This window comes from Marmota monax, unplaced genomic scaffold, assembly GCF_021218885.2.
Source record: "Marmota monax isolate L192 unplaced genomic scaffold, Marmota_monax_Labrador192_F-V1.1 WCK01_AAM20220418_F8-fsc00022, whole genome shotgun sequence".
Taxonomy (NCBI): Eukaryota; Metazoa; Chordata; class Mammalia; order Rodentia; family Sciuridae; genus Marmota; species Marmota monax.
In genome coordinates this window covers 19612211-19628889 of record NW_026695215.1, presented here as the reverse complement: position 1 = coordinate 19628889, position 16679 = coordinate 19612211, and the positions used below count along the sequence as shown (strand labels likewise).

General features: G+C 40.6%; 2 long non-coding RNA genes across 3 annotated transcripts; one reads left to right on the top strand and one right to left on the bottom strand.

The window, feature by feature from the left end:
- Window positions 1–507: 507 nt before the first annotated feature.
- LOC124084533 (uncharacterized) lies at window positions 508–7250 on the bottom strand. Of its 2 annotated transcripts, XR_009225640.1 has the most exons (4): window positions 6976–7250; window positions 5339–5728; window positions 3286–3528; window positions 508–2194 (listed from the first exon to the last, which is right to left on the bottom strand). It is a non-coding gene; the product is annotated as an uncharacterized LOC124084533 (long non-coding RNA). The 2 variants fall into 2 exon arrangements; XR_006849130.2 differs by lacking the exons at window positions 508–2194; window positions 3286–3528 and having other exon boundaries at window positions 4187–5728.
- Window positions 7251–7457: 207 nt separating this feature from the next.
- Window positions 7458–15611, top strand: LOC124084602 (uncharacterized). The gene is made up of 2 exons (XR_006849154.2): window positions 7458–7862; window positions 14898–15611. It is a non-coding gene; the product is annotated as an uncharacterized LOC124084602 (long non-coding RNA).
- Window positions 15612–16679: the final 1068 nt, after the last annotated feature.

Below are 16679 nucleotides of genomic sequence, written 5' to 3'. Positions count from 1 at the left end.
TGATTCTGTTGAAAAGTAATCCTCTCTCAGGATTTTGTTGGTGGCAGGGTATTATAGAAAAAGTACATACTCTGGTTTTTTATCATCAAAAACACCTGGATTTGGATTTCAATTCATCCCACTTAATCTTCTTAATTTCCTCATTAGCAAAATGAGAATAATAATAATAATATATAGGAATAGTAACTGTAACAGTGTGGATATGAGGTATCCCCCAAAGCTCCTGTGTTAATACAGAAGGTGAAAGATTAGATACGAAAGCTGTAACCTAATCAGTCGACTAATCCATTTGACAGTGTAATCATTTGAATTGTTTATTTGGTGGTAAATGTAGGCAGGTGGGGCATGGCTAGAGAAAGTGGGTCACTGGGGTCATGCCTTGGGGACTATATATTTTGTTCCTGGCTCCTTATTCATTCTCTCTCTCTCTCTCTCTCTCTCTCCCCCCCCCCGAACTCTTCCCCCTCTGTCATGAGCTAAGCAGCTTTTCTCTGCCAAACCCTTCTGCCATGATGTTCTGCACAATGGAGTTCACCAACCATGGACTAAAAGTTGTTTTTCTACTTGCAAATTTAAAGCATTTCTAACTGATCAGAGCAAAGCAATGTGAGTTGGCTTATTTTTTAATAAAGTCTTGGGATGCAAAAGACAGATGACCTAATAAACCAGCAAAGCACAGATATTAATATAAATGTAACCTCTTCCATACCAACAGGCAGTGAGAAGGGGAGATGGTCAAGTTATAGCCACAATTTGAGAAGGAGCAACATTTTTATATAACACATTCTTCCCTTTGAGGAAGATAATGTATTTCTCTGTTATCTGAAATCTCTTCTACTCCTAAGTTGACTATTTTTGTTATTGTTGTTGTTGTTATAGACCCTATGTATGTCTTGTTAGGTTTATTTCTAGGTTCTATGTTTGGGACTAATGTCTCTCTCCAGATCTCAGGGTTCCCTAAGGATCTGCCTCCTACATTTTTTTCACCCCATAATTTTCCTAAATGACACCATTCTTCCTGCCCTTCCCCCAACTCCTACTTCAAACTGCCTCTTCTCCATTTGGGGCAAATGCATTTAACCTCTTAGGTACATAGATTTTTGCTTGGACTGCTTTTTGGAGGTCATCCAACCCTGATTGACAGGAAGAGGTAACATTTGGAATCCAGCAAGCTTGAGGTTAAAACATGTCATGTCAGCAATTGCTAAACAACAGTACATCAGATTAGGTCAAGAATTTGTGAAATGTTTGTGCCAAGTGAAATGTCAAAGCACAAAGTGTGTGAGAGAAAAAAAATCTCTGTGCCAGTCAAAATGTCATTCTGTCCTGCAGCAAGTAATTTATTCCTTTCTGTCTTTATCGCTGTTCTTTTTTCACACGTATTAATGTTGCCTCTAAATAATTGAAATTAATAGTGGCATTATCAGCAGCGTAAGGTAAAAACTAAAGAGCTAATTTAGAATCACTCACTCAATTTGGGCTCATTTTGAAAATGGAAATTGTTAACCCAACCTTTAAAAAAAAAAAAAAAAAAAAAAGCTGTTACCTGATTGTCCAAAGCATTTACACTGCAATCCCTACTCTGTCTTACTCTGTTAATTTTTGTAACATTTTTAAAGAAGGTACAGAAAAAGATTAAGTAGAGAATGGACACTTTTTAGAATGCTGTATCCAAGGAGTTGCAAACATGGCAGACATGTTATAAATCCTAGATCCAGGTAGGATCAACAAATGAAGTGCCAGTGGCTTGTTGAGTTGATTCTGAAACAAAACTCCATAATGTTCATTCCCATTTTCCCACCAGTTTTAATTTTTAAATTGGCAGAGCTTTGGAGAAAAAGGATCCTCATCCATGTCTTTCGCTTTCTCTGAAAGCAGCTTACTATTACACAGTCTAAACAGTAGGGAACTCTCCTGCTCTTGATACTACAACTGCCTGGTTAATGAAGAAAAATGCTTCTTTTTTGTTTGTTTGTTTTGTTTTGTTTTGTTTTGTTAATTTTGAAAAATGCTTCTTTGTAGAAGATCTCAAGCAAGATCTTCTCATACTTAGAGGGATGGAACAGGCTTCAAACCAGTCAGTCACCCTGTTTCCAGTCCTGATTCTCTACTGTGCATTCTCCAGCCAGATCCTTCTGAAATGCAAGACAGACTAGGATGTGCCTCTGCTCCAAATCCTCCATTGACTTCCTACCTGTTAGAAAAAAAAGAACGAAATCCATTCTGGCTACAAAGCCTCTCAGACCTTACCCAGTCTCCCTCTGACCTCATTTCCCACCATTCCCACCTTAATCACTCCTCCAGAGATTTTTGGCCTATTCCTGAGACACTCCTAGCATGCTTTTGTCTCAAGCATTTTAATCATTTATTCCTAGGGCCAGGACTGGGTGAGGCTGGCTGGGCACCCAGGGCAGAACATTTAAGGAAGCATTAGTTTTTCAGGTGCTGACCTTGCACCTGCAGGGCCCTGCAAGTGAGTACTTCCTTAAACTTTGAGCTCTTGACACCTCACTTACCCCACCCTAGACCTAGCCTAGGCAGGCATTATTGCTATTCATGGAACTGAAGAAAACGGGAAGTTAAGAACTCTGTGAATCTGACAATCAGAACTGGATTCCCTCAAAAGATAGTAAATTTGAGACTAGCCTAGGCAACCTAGTGAGATCCTGTATCAAAATTAAAAATAAAATAAGGCTGGGGATGTAGTTCAGTGGTAAAATGCCCTGGGTTCAATCCCCAGCACCCCAAAAATACAAATTTGAAAACTGGTTTCTTGGCCAATTATATTAATTCCTCATATTGGAGATTTTACAATAGAAATCTGAAGAGTAACAGAAGTCTATATTGCTGAAGTGAGAGAAACTTCTCAAAAATAAGTCCTAATAATAGCTTGGAGGGGTCCAACAGTATAAAATGAACTTGTGGAATCATCATGTTGCATTTTGGCTTCAATTTTTCATGTGGAGCTTTATCAGCACAGAGATAGTCAGACTGAGGGAAATTAGATAAGTGAATTGCAAATCATCCAGAATCCCAATTTACTAAATTATAATCATAGACCTTTTTAGGTAGGAATGTCCTCATGTTCAATCTTGAAGACACCCCTCCCAGAGTCAAGGTACACGGAACAAAGTATTTGTCATCCAACAGCTACAAGCAAACAAAGAAAGAGAGCAAAGGGGACAGGTGGGAATTTCCATTAGATCAGGGAAATGTCCTGCCTTGCCCCAGGATATTCCTTGCTTGTGTATCCATTCGTGCAACAAATATAAATTGTGTACCTACCATGTGCTCAGCAAATCTGTGAGGTCAAACTTTAAAAGAATTCTGACTCCAGTACTTTTTGTCACCTACACAGTAACTAACTCAAGCAAGATCTTCTCACAGTTAGAGGGATGGAACAGGCTTCAAACCAGTCACCCTGTTTCCAGTCCTGACTCCCCATTGTGCATTCTGCAGCCAGATCCTTCTGAAATACAAGTCAGACTAGGATGTGCCTCTGCTCCAAATCCTCCATTGACTTCCTACCTGTTAGGGGGGGAAAAAAAAATCCATCTCTGGCTGCAACATCTCTCTGGCCTCACCCAGTCTCTCTCTGACCGCGTTCCACCATACCCACCATACTTAACTCCTCCAGAGGTTTTTGGCCTATTGCTGGGACACTCCAAGCATGCTTTTGTCTCATGCATTTTAATCATTTATTCCCATATATCTGCACAGCTCCCTGTGCTTAATGTTTAAATGCCTATGCTTAACTGTCATCTATCTCAGAATCTTCCATAACCACCCAAGACAGCATTCTTCCATCACTTCCTGTCATTTCTGATGTACTTTTCTCTAACCATCTGGCAAGTTTTCTTTTTTCCCATAGCGGAATTTAAGCTCCATGAAATTTTACCTGGTTTTATTCGTTGCTATATCCCCATCACCTACAACACCATCTTGTGTTGTAAATAAAATATTTTGTTGTATATAAAAAATAGTATGCATATTTGTTGAATATAGTGTGAATACATATAGGTTATATAGTAATTGTCACTAAAAGGGAATATTCTTTGGTGTCTCAGGACTTTTACTTTCAGCTTTTCAGGATTCTCACTCTCCCTTTGCTTTCTGATTGACCAGATGAGGTGTGTAAGAGAAACAGAGGGTTCAAGGAAAAGACAAGATTTTTACCATAAGCAAATGAAGAATAGAATTCCTTTTATTGAACTATAAACATCCATAGAAGGGAAGATTCGGGTGTTAGGGACTGAAAATCAACATTTCATTTTTGGACACACTTGAGATACCTAGTGTCCATCCAGGTGGAGATGTTGAATGGGCAGCTGGAAATAAGGACCTGTAGTTCAGAGGAAAGGTGCTGACAGGGCATATAAGATAGGTAGCGTATAGAAGGTGTTTAATGTCATGGGACTGCACGTAATTCCTGGGGGTGAGTGTAGCAGAACAAAGTTCTGAAGATTAAACCCTGAGAATTTCATAAGATAAGAAAACACCAAAAAAAGATACCTTAAAGGGGAGCTGAGAAAAGAGGGAGTAGTTGAAGGAAGCTAGGAGTCTAAGAAGAATATTTTAAATATGAGAAATACTGTATTTGGTGCCATGGAAATTATCCAGTAAAAAAGGAAAAATCAATGGTGCAGGAGGACAAATGCAGGAATAAAGTTCTAGAATATGAAAGGGGGCCACTGGATGCAGGATAGAGGTAGTGAGGCTGACATTAGATAGAAGCACAATTTGCCCATCTCAACAGGAGGAAAGACAGAGACTATGAACACTAAGGCCAGGAGAGAGGTGTATGTGTTGGTAAGAGTCTTTTTTTGGTTGCTTTTATTTTGCTCAATGAGATGCTACATGGGAAGTCTTGGTGGGATAGGACAATTATAAGAAATTAGGTGTTCAGAGGAACATTTCAGGTAGAAATGAGAAAGTGAGATGTTTGAAGAGTGATGTAGGGAGTTTGGGTGGGGGGCAATACAATTATTGAAACATCAGGGTTGAGGTCATGGCCATAGGAGTGGTGATTGAGGTGATCATGGAGACAAAACTACACTAGTGACTGACCAGGGATGGGATTAGATGGCCTTTTCTGATGCAACCTGAACTGACACAGGTATAATATGAGCTACTGTTCCCTGACATGCTTCCTGCATGTGAGACAGTCTGTGTAATTCTCTCCTTTACTCCTTACAACTTTACAGTAATCCCCTAGAAATTGGGGTTGTTTTATCCTCCAATTATTTTATCTGCATCATAGATAACAAAACGTACAGCTCACAAAGTTTCAGTAACTAACACAGAATGACAGCAATATAGATGCGGGATTCAAACTCACATCTTCTGGGCTCTTTACTTGGGCCTGCAGTTCTCTCTTCAAATGCATCACCTGTAGGCTTTAATCCCTGTCCACCAATTACAGTTGAGTTCGGCTAGGAAGTCATAAGCCTCATTTCTCCATGTTTGAACCCAAGGCAGAAGTTTGATCCTGAAACTGGATGTTTCAGTCTGCCACGAGTATAAGCCTCATTTTCCTCTTCTAGCTAGTGTCCCCTTTGGGCATACTGTGGCAAGTCTAATAGCCTTAGTCTGTTTGCTTCAGGGGGTGACCTTACTGGCCTGCCCCAGCAGGTATCTTTGTCTTGCTATAGCAGGAAACCCTTGGGAAATCTTGCAGTCTCGGCCAGGGTACTTCTTGGCCATTACCATGCAGTAAATCTTCCTCCATCTGGAAAAAAAAAAGAAAGACCTTATACCCTGTCACTGGTATTCCCAGAATGCTCTGCCTAGGGCTTTCTAACCTCAGGAGATAAATTACATAAGTGATAAGAGAAGAAAGGAGACATGAAAGTTTTTTAAAAATCATATTTCTTGCTATAGTCAGGAGAATTTGCATGATTTCTGCTTTGTAATGGTTCTACTAGTGAGTAGAGGAATCCGACCTCTCCGGGCCCCAAATGAGAAAAACGAACAGTTGCAACTGGATGTCATCACTGATCATCATCAAGAACAGAGCTTTCCAATCGAACTTTCTTTCTACAATATAGGATATATATATATATTTACCTACATACATCCTGTATACTCTATACCTATGCCTTCTAACTCAGTAGCCATTAGTCACACATAAATATTGAACACCTAAATTGTACCTAACACAATTGAGAAATTGGATTTTCAGTTTTATTTAATTTCAAGTCACATGCAGCCAGTGGCTTCTACATTGGACTGCACAGATAGATTATAAAATGGGAGGCTGAGCCCCCTTGCCCCTGGGAGCACAGTGACCAAGTGTGTCCACAGAACCTTGCCATGAAGATGCTTGCCTGTCAGCCCCTACCAAGAAAGGAGGTCTCCACTGCTCATTCTTTTTCAAACAAAAGGCAGAAACCTGGCACAATCATATTTTATTATTACAGCCAATGATCATATACTCTAGAAAGCTAAGCCAACATGTATTTCTTATCTCGCAGTTTCTGTAAGTCAGAAGTCTGAGCATAGTGTGGTTCAACTGGGTTCTCTGCTTGGAGTCTCAGGAGGCCCAATTCAAGGTGTTGGCGGGGCTGTGCTCCTTTCTGGAGTCTCTGGGAAAGAATCCACTTCCAAGTTCACCCAGGTTGTTGGCAGAATCAGTTCCTTGCTATTATAGGCCTCTCTTTGGTCCTTACATGTGGCCCCTTTATCTCAGATCCAACCACAGTGCCTCATATCCTTCTTGTACTTGGAATTTCTCTCATGTCCTCAGCTGGGAGAAAGTTCTGCTTTAAGGGCTTCTGTAATTACATTGGACCCACTCAGAGAATCCATTTTAAGGTTAATTGATTAATAACCTTAATTACATTTGCAAATTCTTTCTTGCCAATTAACATAATGTAAACCACAGGAATATCACCAGGGGGCAAAAGTCCTGAGACCAAAATTCTACCTACCATAGCAAAAAAGGGAGAAACTAGTTAGGATACAGTTGGTAATTACCTCATGTTTTCTTGAGTACAAAGTAAAGTGCACTGTTGAAATGAGTGATGTAAAAAACTCTGTTGGCTCTTCTTTGTCCCAAGTCATGGGTCTTACTTCATCATTGCAAGAAACTGGCAAAGTGGTGGCCATCCTTGAATGTCCATTAAAAATGCCCAAATGTCTCAGGTTATACTCCTTGGAAGGTCTCAATCTTCTCCACAGCTTCCAGAAAAGAGCTGTTAAACCACCTTGGAGACCCTTTCCCAACACAAGAGAACCAGTAACTCTTTCTGGTTTAGCCAATGCTGAGTTAGATATTAAGTCCTGATAAGGGCAACCTGGCCTGAAGGCTGTTAATTAATGAACAAACCTTGCGTGTAAACTAAACTACTCAGCTTCAGCTAGCAAATTCCAAAAAGGAAAATGAAGTGTATGGAAAAATACTTCCTTCTAATTAGGTGGAAAAAAAAAAAAACTCTGAATTTTCAGGTACTAAACAAAGAGAGATTTTGTGTCTGTCCTCCACCGAGTGGGAAGGGAGGAAGATATCTTCGAGCCAGGAGTTCAAAGAAAGAGCCGAGGAAAGACTTGCTGTTACTTGAAAGAGCATGAATAAAGAACAAGCCGATGCATTTCCCACAATTTCCAAGCATAAGCATACAAGTGATCTGGAAAGTTTTCATGACTGGAGTCAACTCAGGGGCCCACAGTGGGAAACATATGAGACCCAACCACTGGGTTCAGAAAGTCAATATTCTATTCCAGGACTGCCCCCAAACTATCTACATAATTCCATCTACTTCCTCTGCTCACTATATTAGGAATCACTTAAAATGTACCTGCAGATTAAGCCCCATGGAACACCCCAGAAACCAGCTGTTTTTCACAGGAGGCAATGAAAACAGGTAAGGAAAATCTTCTACCCAATTGACTGTAGAATTTGTTTTAGGAAAGAAACTACCCCTATTTAGGAAAATGTCTTGGAAAGTTAGGTGGAAGAGGAGGGCAAGCGCTGGGACTGGGGTCGGCAGAGAAGAGTTAACAAAGAAGCAGCTAAATTTCATTGCTTAAAAAAAGGCGGGGGGGGGGGAAGTTGGGGGTGTGGCTCAGTGGTAGAGTACTTGCCTAGCATGTGCAGAGACCTAAGTTTGATACCCCAGCAGCACCGAAAAGTGGGGGATGAAGTGGAGAAAGTGAAGAGGAAGTAGATGAGGAAGAGAAGCAAGGAGAAAGTTAGGCATCATGGTGGGAGTGTGGAGTCTGGAAGTTGGCAGAAATGACTAAGAGGGTCTTTATTCACTATCTAGTGTGATCTGTAGATCCCACCAGCAAAGCTCTACAATATACCACTGCTGTGAGTGCTTGAGGAGGAAACCAAGCAGAAGAAGCTAGTTTCCACAATTAGGTCCTCAGGAGATAGAGAACTCAGCCAAAGTCAGGAATCAGACCAGGGATGACCAGGAAAACTGTCACTCAGGCAGTTTTGCATAAATCTGAGAGGGCATTGTATTTCCATCCTCCCACCCCGACCCCATGGGTCTCAAGCCAATCTTAGCATTCTCTATGAGGCAGGGTGAGCCTAGCTGAGTTCTGAGTTACAGAAAGATCAGATCAGTCACTCGCTGATTCAGCACTTGCATTGTCTTAGTTCTTTTCCTGAATTGATTTAACACAGTTTCCACAAAACTTGAGTTTATAGTGGTTTGGTTCCCGCCCCCTCTTGGACCAAGTTCTTGGCTTTATATCTAAATCCTCAGTGGTTGGCCTCCTGCCCTGTATTGGGTTGGGTGAGGTAGGGTCACCCTGGCAATGGGAAGAGGTGCCAGGAAGACCCACTGCCTTCATGTTGAAGACTTTAGGGAGCAGCTTTGTTTTATGGTCACCCAGTCAAACTGGTTTAGTTAGTGAGGATAGGATCTGAATTCTTATCTCTCCCAACCCTGAGGAATTTATAGCCAGAGGCCCAATGCTTCCAGGAGGACACCAAGGGATGAGGACATGTCATGAACATGAAGAAATGTTTGGATAATTCATCAGAAGCCATGCATAGATGCACTGTACAGATGCACTGCTGGGAACATATATAATTCTCTTTCTTTTAATTCAAGTCTAACAATTCCACCCTTCTTACCTGAGGCCGGCTCATGCTGAAACATAAAATAATCTTGCAGCCACACTGCTGGGCAGAGGCCTCTCATTGCTGACCTGACCATGGGCAGCACCTAGCCTAAGACACCACTTGGCACCCCCTCCATATGGGCTAAGAAATCCCTTTTGCTAGAGGTCCAGACAGATTCTACATCCTAGGGTTATTTAGGGAAAAGGGCATATTTACTCTTCTGGCTCCACATTATCACATCCAAAATCTTATTCTTCTACTCTTTCTTGTGGCTATTGTTGGCCAAAGTTATTGGTAGCCCCCACCTCCCTCTACCTCACTAGCCTTTCCTGTGGCTGCACCCTGAATGTGATCATAAACCCAGAACTATTTCAACTCTGCCACCTTGAAAACTCTAATATTTCACTAAAACCATCACCAGTTCATTTGCCAGTTCTCGCTTTTAAAGAAAACAAAAACAACTGTTTTTTGACCTCATTGGGAGTGCTAATCTATAGGTCCTTCTATTTGATCCTAATCCATTTCCCATCTGCCTTCATTGTCTCAACTACTTAGACCCTATGTGCCATCCACTAAGCTCCATTTTACTACATTTATTGGTCCATTCAAAGACGGAAACAGCTGAGAATATGCAAGTTTATCTACAAATGAAACACTAAAAACGATTGACTATGTTCTTTATTAAAAATAGTAATAAATCGGGTCGGTGGTGCATACCTGTAATCCCAGTGACTCAGGAGGCTGAGGCTAAAGGATCTCAAGTTCAAGGCCAACCTCAGCAACTTAGCCAAGTCCTAAGCAATTTAGCAAGGTCCAAAGCAACTTAGTGAGACCCTGTCTTAAAATAAAATATAAAAAAGGATAGCTCAGTGGTAAAAGCACTCCTGAGTTCAATCCCCAGTTACCAAAATATAAATAAATAAATACTAATAAAATAACATTATTACTAATGTTGACATTATCTAGATAATCTTAAGACTTTATACCAGGCTCTGGTAATATTTAATAATAATAAATCTGAACAAAACCCCATGAGATGCCTATAGGTAAATTCAGCTTCAATTGGCTACAGCCAAAATCACCTCTCATTTAAATTTTGAGCAGTATTGGGCCAGTGGAATTTAGAAGTTCCTATCCAGGAACAATTAAAAACTTCAATATCCAACAAATATTTCTCCTTTCAACAATGTCCTCATGCCTTGTCTTTTTGAAAAATCATCATAGTGTCTTCCAAGATTGTCTCCTTTTCAATTTAACTATGCAGTCACCCTTTATCACTTTTCTTCTTTTATCATAATGTAGAAACACATATTAATGTCAAACTATAAAAAAGTCCCTTATATCCAATATTCTCACCAAAATGTACCTTCAAATACTAACCTTCCAATCAACTCTGCAGGAAGCTTTGGCCATGAATACCTAGCCTTGCTCTTCAGATGGTAGTTACCGTTTCCTCTTCCTTCCCCACCGTGAGCCATGGTTCAGAGTTGAGATCCAGAATCTTGCAAGAAGATAACTATCAGGATTTGTATTCAGCAAGAGTTAAGAAAATGGTTGCTAAGAGACTGTAAAAAGGAATAGGAATGTAGGGCAAAAAATTTCCAGAGATAGGGGAAATGATGAGTCCCGAAGGGGATCAATAATAGAAGACAAAAATCTGAGCCTAATGCAGTATATTCAGCCCAGTTTCAGGCTAGGGATTGAGGGGTCACAGAAAGCAACTACTCAAAGGGGTACAGAGTGAGGGAGCACTGGGTAGAAGAGGTACACTGAGGCACAGGGAGAATGGGTGCCTTGGGCCCAGCCTCAGGAAATGGGGCTGCCTTTGTCAAGGTGTGAAGCAGGCCTCACTATTGGGTGGGGTCAAGGCTTTTCACTCTTACATACATATCACCTGGGATGTTAGCAATCTGGGCACTAGAAAGCTTGAGGGGGATTTGCTACTCCCTGTTGATGCTACCTCCACCTGCAGCCTTAAAAGCAGGTCCAACTAATTTGAGGATCTGAAACTATTGATCTGCCAGTCTCTCCTTGAAAGGGGTGGCATTCCTCAGGACAGGAGTAATGGTACATTGGGGTAAAGGCTAGGAGTACTTGATTCATTCATCAGTCATTTACTGAAAACCTTTGTGCTAAATGCAGAGGTGGGTGCTGAGGAAACAAAGATATATATGAGCAGGATAAAAATATTAACATATGCATATTAACAGCCTTCTCCTCCCCTTATATCAATACTCTCAGACTTTTCAAGGAGGCTTATCTGTGTACTCTGGAGCTCTGTTGTGATGATCAATAAAATGAGTGAAAAAGAATTTTGAAAGAAGTCAACAGAGACCATATAATAAAGAACTGACCAGAGTTGAGAAGACAGTGGGGACCAGAGATCTGGAGGAGATAGGAAGATGAGGAAAGGAGAGAAGATAAAGAGAAAAATTGAATGAGGCCAGAGTAGGGTGACAGAATATTGGAACAGGTGGGTTAACAAATGGACTTTGCAGACAGATCAGTGGGAAAGGCTATAACAGTACTAACTGTGTGTGTGTGTGTGTGTGTACATTGTCGTCCTGCCGGTCCTCTCCTGGAGACTTTGTGAACTTCTCTGCAGTGGATTATGCATTATTTTTGGAAACAATGACAAAACTGACCACAAGGTGGCCCATCATTTGGGGGATTACAAAGTAAGACATGATCCCTATGCTCCAGGTGCCCCAAATCACATAGGGCAAACAGACATTTAACATTAAATAAAAACATAAAATATTGCAATTGCTACGTCAGATGTCTGTTTAGGAGGTGGCAAATGAAGGAGAGGTCACTGAATTTACATCTAATTCATAGAACAGCCAGTGTTCTCTCCTCAGTGAGACTAGTTTACAATGGGGGTTTTCTGGCTCCCAAACTAATTACCAACAGCAATGTATACCTCAGCCCTACAGAGGAAGAGACAGAAAATCTAAATTCCCTCCTTGAACTGATCAAAATTTTCCCACCTCTAATTCCAATGTGGGTGTTAGGCAGCAGCCCACCTGGCTATTCCAGCCTCCTTTTCCTTTTGGACTGAGTTTCCCACGCAGGGCTTATTTGCTTTTCTACCCCAACATCACCCAAACAAAGGAAAATGTGTGTAGACTGAGGGTGTCAGTATAAGAGAACTCTGTACCAAATCATGTAGGCATGGAAAGGGAAACGGTGAATGCTAAATGAAGCCTGAAATTATATAAGTGAAACACAAAGTCGGCCCCAGAGCGTCTGCAAGATTATAGCTGAGGTTTGCATTGAGATTGCTACCCCCAGGCAAAGGGAGGACCTAGAGTTTCCAAGCAAGGCTGAAGCAATCACTTTGCTGGTCTGTGCCAGCCAAGTGACTCACTCCCAAACCTGTTTACTATGAAACAGCATTAGGAGACTGGATATAGCCTCAGGGAGATCAGCTGCTAACCAGCTCAGATTATAGCTGCAATCCCTCAAATGCAGCCACTTACAACAATTCTCCACATGTCTTCGGAAGCACACAGCACAGTGTACAGGAAAGGGACTGTCCTTGAAGTTTAAAGACCAAAGTCCTGGTTCCCAGGCTACAGTACTTTGTCGTGTGACTTGGGCCAGCTTCCTCTACAAAATGAGGCTGACATCCTGTCCATCAAATGGGACAGCACCTTTCCTGCCTACCTTCTGGGTAGCTTTGAGGATCAAGTGAGAAATATGAGAATTGAGAGAGGAAAATGGTCAAGAGCTATATGCCAGGTATTATATGACACACAGGTGTCATAAATCTCCTTGTGGACTCTCATTGGTACTAGAGGGAATTTCTTCAAATAGCAGGAATGAGAAATCAGCACAACAAGGCTTTTGTTTCATACTTAAATATCAACAACATTAAAGCACCAATTTAGCTGTTTACTGTGGACTTTTGTCATCCCAGGCAGTAGGTTGGAATGTTTTAAAAGGAAGACTAGAGCTCCCTCTTCAGTGTTATCTGGGGCTATCAATGAGACCATTTCTGTTATTTTCCAGTAAGTACTATAAAGGGCTCCCTGTTTGAGAAGTATATACAACTATTTCTCCCATCTGCAATTACATGGGCAAAAAAAATGAACAAAAAGATCTTTTCTTTTCTGTTTTCTTTCTTTCTTTTTCTTCTTTTAGATACTGGCCTCAAGTACAAAATTTAGTGAAACACACACACACACACACACACACACCCACCCCTCCAAGACCAAGATAAGTAACATTTTAATGCAATATTTAAAAAAAAATAATGCCAAAAAACTCATGATGAGCAAAATATCAAAATTTTAAATAAAAATTAGTGACAGTACCATACTAAGACACACTGATGCCCGGGGCAAAGGGGAAAATCAGTAATATTGATCCTGTCTTTATTTAAAACATTGGTGTCCTGTTCATTGTGGATTTTTGCATTAATTTTGATATATCCAAAGTAGCGATTTTAATCCTTCTTAATGGCAAGCGAAATTATTGCTTTCCTTAGTAGCATTAGCCTCTTAGATTTGGTTAAGTGCTTTCCATGCGATGAGGGAGACAAGCATGGCTCCCCACAGTCAAAGGCCAACTTTGCTTCCTCTGCAGTGTCTCCTTCGGGTGGGTGCATATTCAATGAAGGTCACCTTCTTGGCTTCCAAATGAAAACTCTTGAGTCCCACAGCTTTTCTGTTCACTATTAAATAAGGGAAAAGTCTCACAGTCGTTTTAAAGCAGTCTCAGTTCAGCAATTAGCAGGCAAAATCCTTTCGAAATCATCCAACTTTGCAACTTCACTTAGTGATGATTCTCCCCTGAGCCAGCTCAGGCCTGGAAGCCTCAAGTAGGAAATGGAGGTAAAGCCTCCTGCTCTCTGTTCTCCCCCACTGTCCTCCTCTTCAATTCACTACCCACTGTTTTGTTCTCTACCAAAATGGAAGATGGTTGGCAGGGCGGAAGGGAAGGGGACAGACCATTTCTTACCCTGCCTGGTAGCTTCACTTTCCCTGGCCAGGAGGATAGCTAACAGGGTCACTTCTCTGTGGACATATCCATTGGCTTATCAGAGCTTCCCTACAGGAACTCTCCCCTCAGATGCTTGTCCCATCTGAGTGGTGAGTATGTATCTGCTTATCATATAATTAACTATACTTTTCTACATGCTATATATATTCTAAAAGTTCCTAATTAAAAAAAAATTGTGAGAAAATAAAGTGGAAGAATCTCAACTCCACACAAAAACAACCTTTGTCCCCTCCTCTCTCTCTCTTTACTACCAACCATTTCTCCTCTCCTGGCCTTAGTTTTTATCTCCTCCCTATACCTATAAAGATAAATGTTTGTCTAGATTGATATATACTTCCTTGCCCAGTCACATGCTGGTTTATTTCTTACACCTTCTGAATAAGCAGAGCAGTCCTCTTCTGGTTTCTAATTTCTTTGAGAATAAATGTCCCTGGCCAGAGTCCAGTCCACTCCCAGGCCCCTGGGACTTTGTCAAGGGAACTGGAACATCTCTGCCCTTGACCTCTAGGGTAGAAATCCACAAGAGTCCCACAATAAGCAAAGCACTATGAAGCCAGCAGCATTGCTAAAGGCAGAAAACACAGCTCTTTCTCACCACCAAGAGTTCCACTGTTCTGCCTGTTTCCAGGCATGGAAATGAAGGGAGAAGAATGTTACAGAAGCTCAATAGTTGTCCCCATTTGAATAAAATAATCGCCTTCATTGTTTAGCTTCATAGTACCAATAATATATTGCTTATATACTTGAATGTTTCTCTTTCACAGCAAAGTCTTCAATTTCAGCATTAAATGTGGGTTTCCATTTTGCCTTCTAGGATCTATGGAAGTTGGAACTAGAAAACAAATGTTCTCACCTTCCAAATGATCTGCCTGGATTCAGAGTGTTTGAAACAAACACTTTTCTGACATGACAAGCTTCAGGATCTTAAGGAGGAGAGGACAACTAGCAAGGAATGGATCTTGCAAATAAACCAACAAACACAGAGGGAAATGGGTGCAGAGTCCAAGCCCTCTGTAACTAGGGCAGGTTTTCATGGAAATGACTGGGCCTGGGAAGGCAAAGCATTAAGGGGGGAAGGAAGAGAAGCACAGAGGGCACAGGAGGAGACATCAAGGTCTGTACCCACCCCTGCCCCTCAACCCCCAGTCCCCTAAAGCCTGCCCCTGGGATAATGGTAGTGGGTGAAACTAATCAAAAATTAAAACATGGAACAAATGCAGGATCTCAGAGAACAGAAATGAGATTCTATTAAGCCAAGAACTCAGATGAAAAAATAAAATTGCATCTTTATTTTTACTAACCTGGTAACTGAAAAAATCTAGCATTTCCTCCATTTATTAATGTGGGCAATAAACCACAGCCATGTGAGTAGTATTGATGACTGTCACCAATAGAATTCACACTTGCAGTGAATTTTATGGTGTTGCAAATGTCTTGAAATATTTTTGTTCATTACTTTGAAATTATGGTAGTAATTAAATATATCACTAGATCTTGATTAATCTGTTAATAAAGAAACATAAATACACTACACATTTGTTTTAATATTTTGATAACTATTTCAATAATTGGTTTCCTTTGTGATCCAATGCATTTTAGAAAATAGATTTTAGAACATTACTTTAAAAAGGGATCCACAGACTTCACCAGACTGTCAAAGAGGTATGTGGGAGGTGAGGTTATATGTCTGTAATCCCAGCAGCCTAGGAGGCTGAAGCAGGAGGATCATGAATTCAAAGCTAGCCTCAGCAAATTAGCGAGGCCCTCAGAAATTTAGTGAAACCTTGTCTCTAAATGAAATACAAAAAAGGGCTGGAGATGTGTCTCAGTAGTTAAGTGCCCCTGGGTTCAATCCCTGGTACCAAAAAAAAAAAAAAAAAAAAAAACCTCTGTTAGGAAATTGTAGATTGGTTGGGAGTGTAGGGGTGCAGCAGAGTCTCATCAACCCAAATCCCAAAATATCATAAAAGAGATTTAGAGAAAGAGGCAAAAATATAACTTTAGGTATGCCTAGAGACTATGCAATCACTAGGTAATGAAGTGAGTTAAATTCCAGCTGAAAAGATTGAAGATTTTCTAACTGTATAAGAAGAGACCTAGTTTGTCAAAGGATTCAGAAGGAATAATTCTGGAAGGTGAACCTGGATCCAGTATTCAATCCCTTAACCTCTAGCAGATTATCTACATCTGTAAATATATAGTACTTTGACAACTTCTCCAAGTAATTGATGTTAATTCAGATGCGTATGTGTCCTTTCAACCCATGGAAGGAACTCAGAAATAAAAATAATAGAAACCTTTAGCTGGGTGTGGTGGTACATGCCTATAATCCCAAAGACTCAGGAAGCTGAGGCAGAAGGATCCCACATTTGAGGCCAGACTGGGCAACTTAGAGAGACCTTGTCTGGAAATTTTTTTTAAAAAGTAAAGATATCCTGTGTTCAATCCCCAGTACCAAAAAAAAAAAAAAAAGAAAGAAAGTTTTGTAACCAACTTTTTAAATTATTAAATTAACTAACAATCCAAATTATTAAATTAACTAACAATCTTCATTCCTTCTGTAAAACCTATCAACTGGCCCCAGTAAGTACAATGA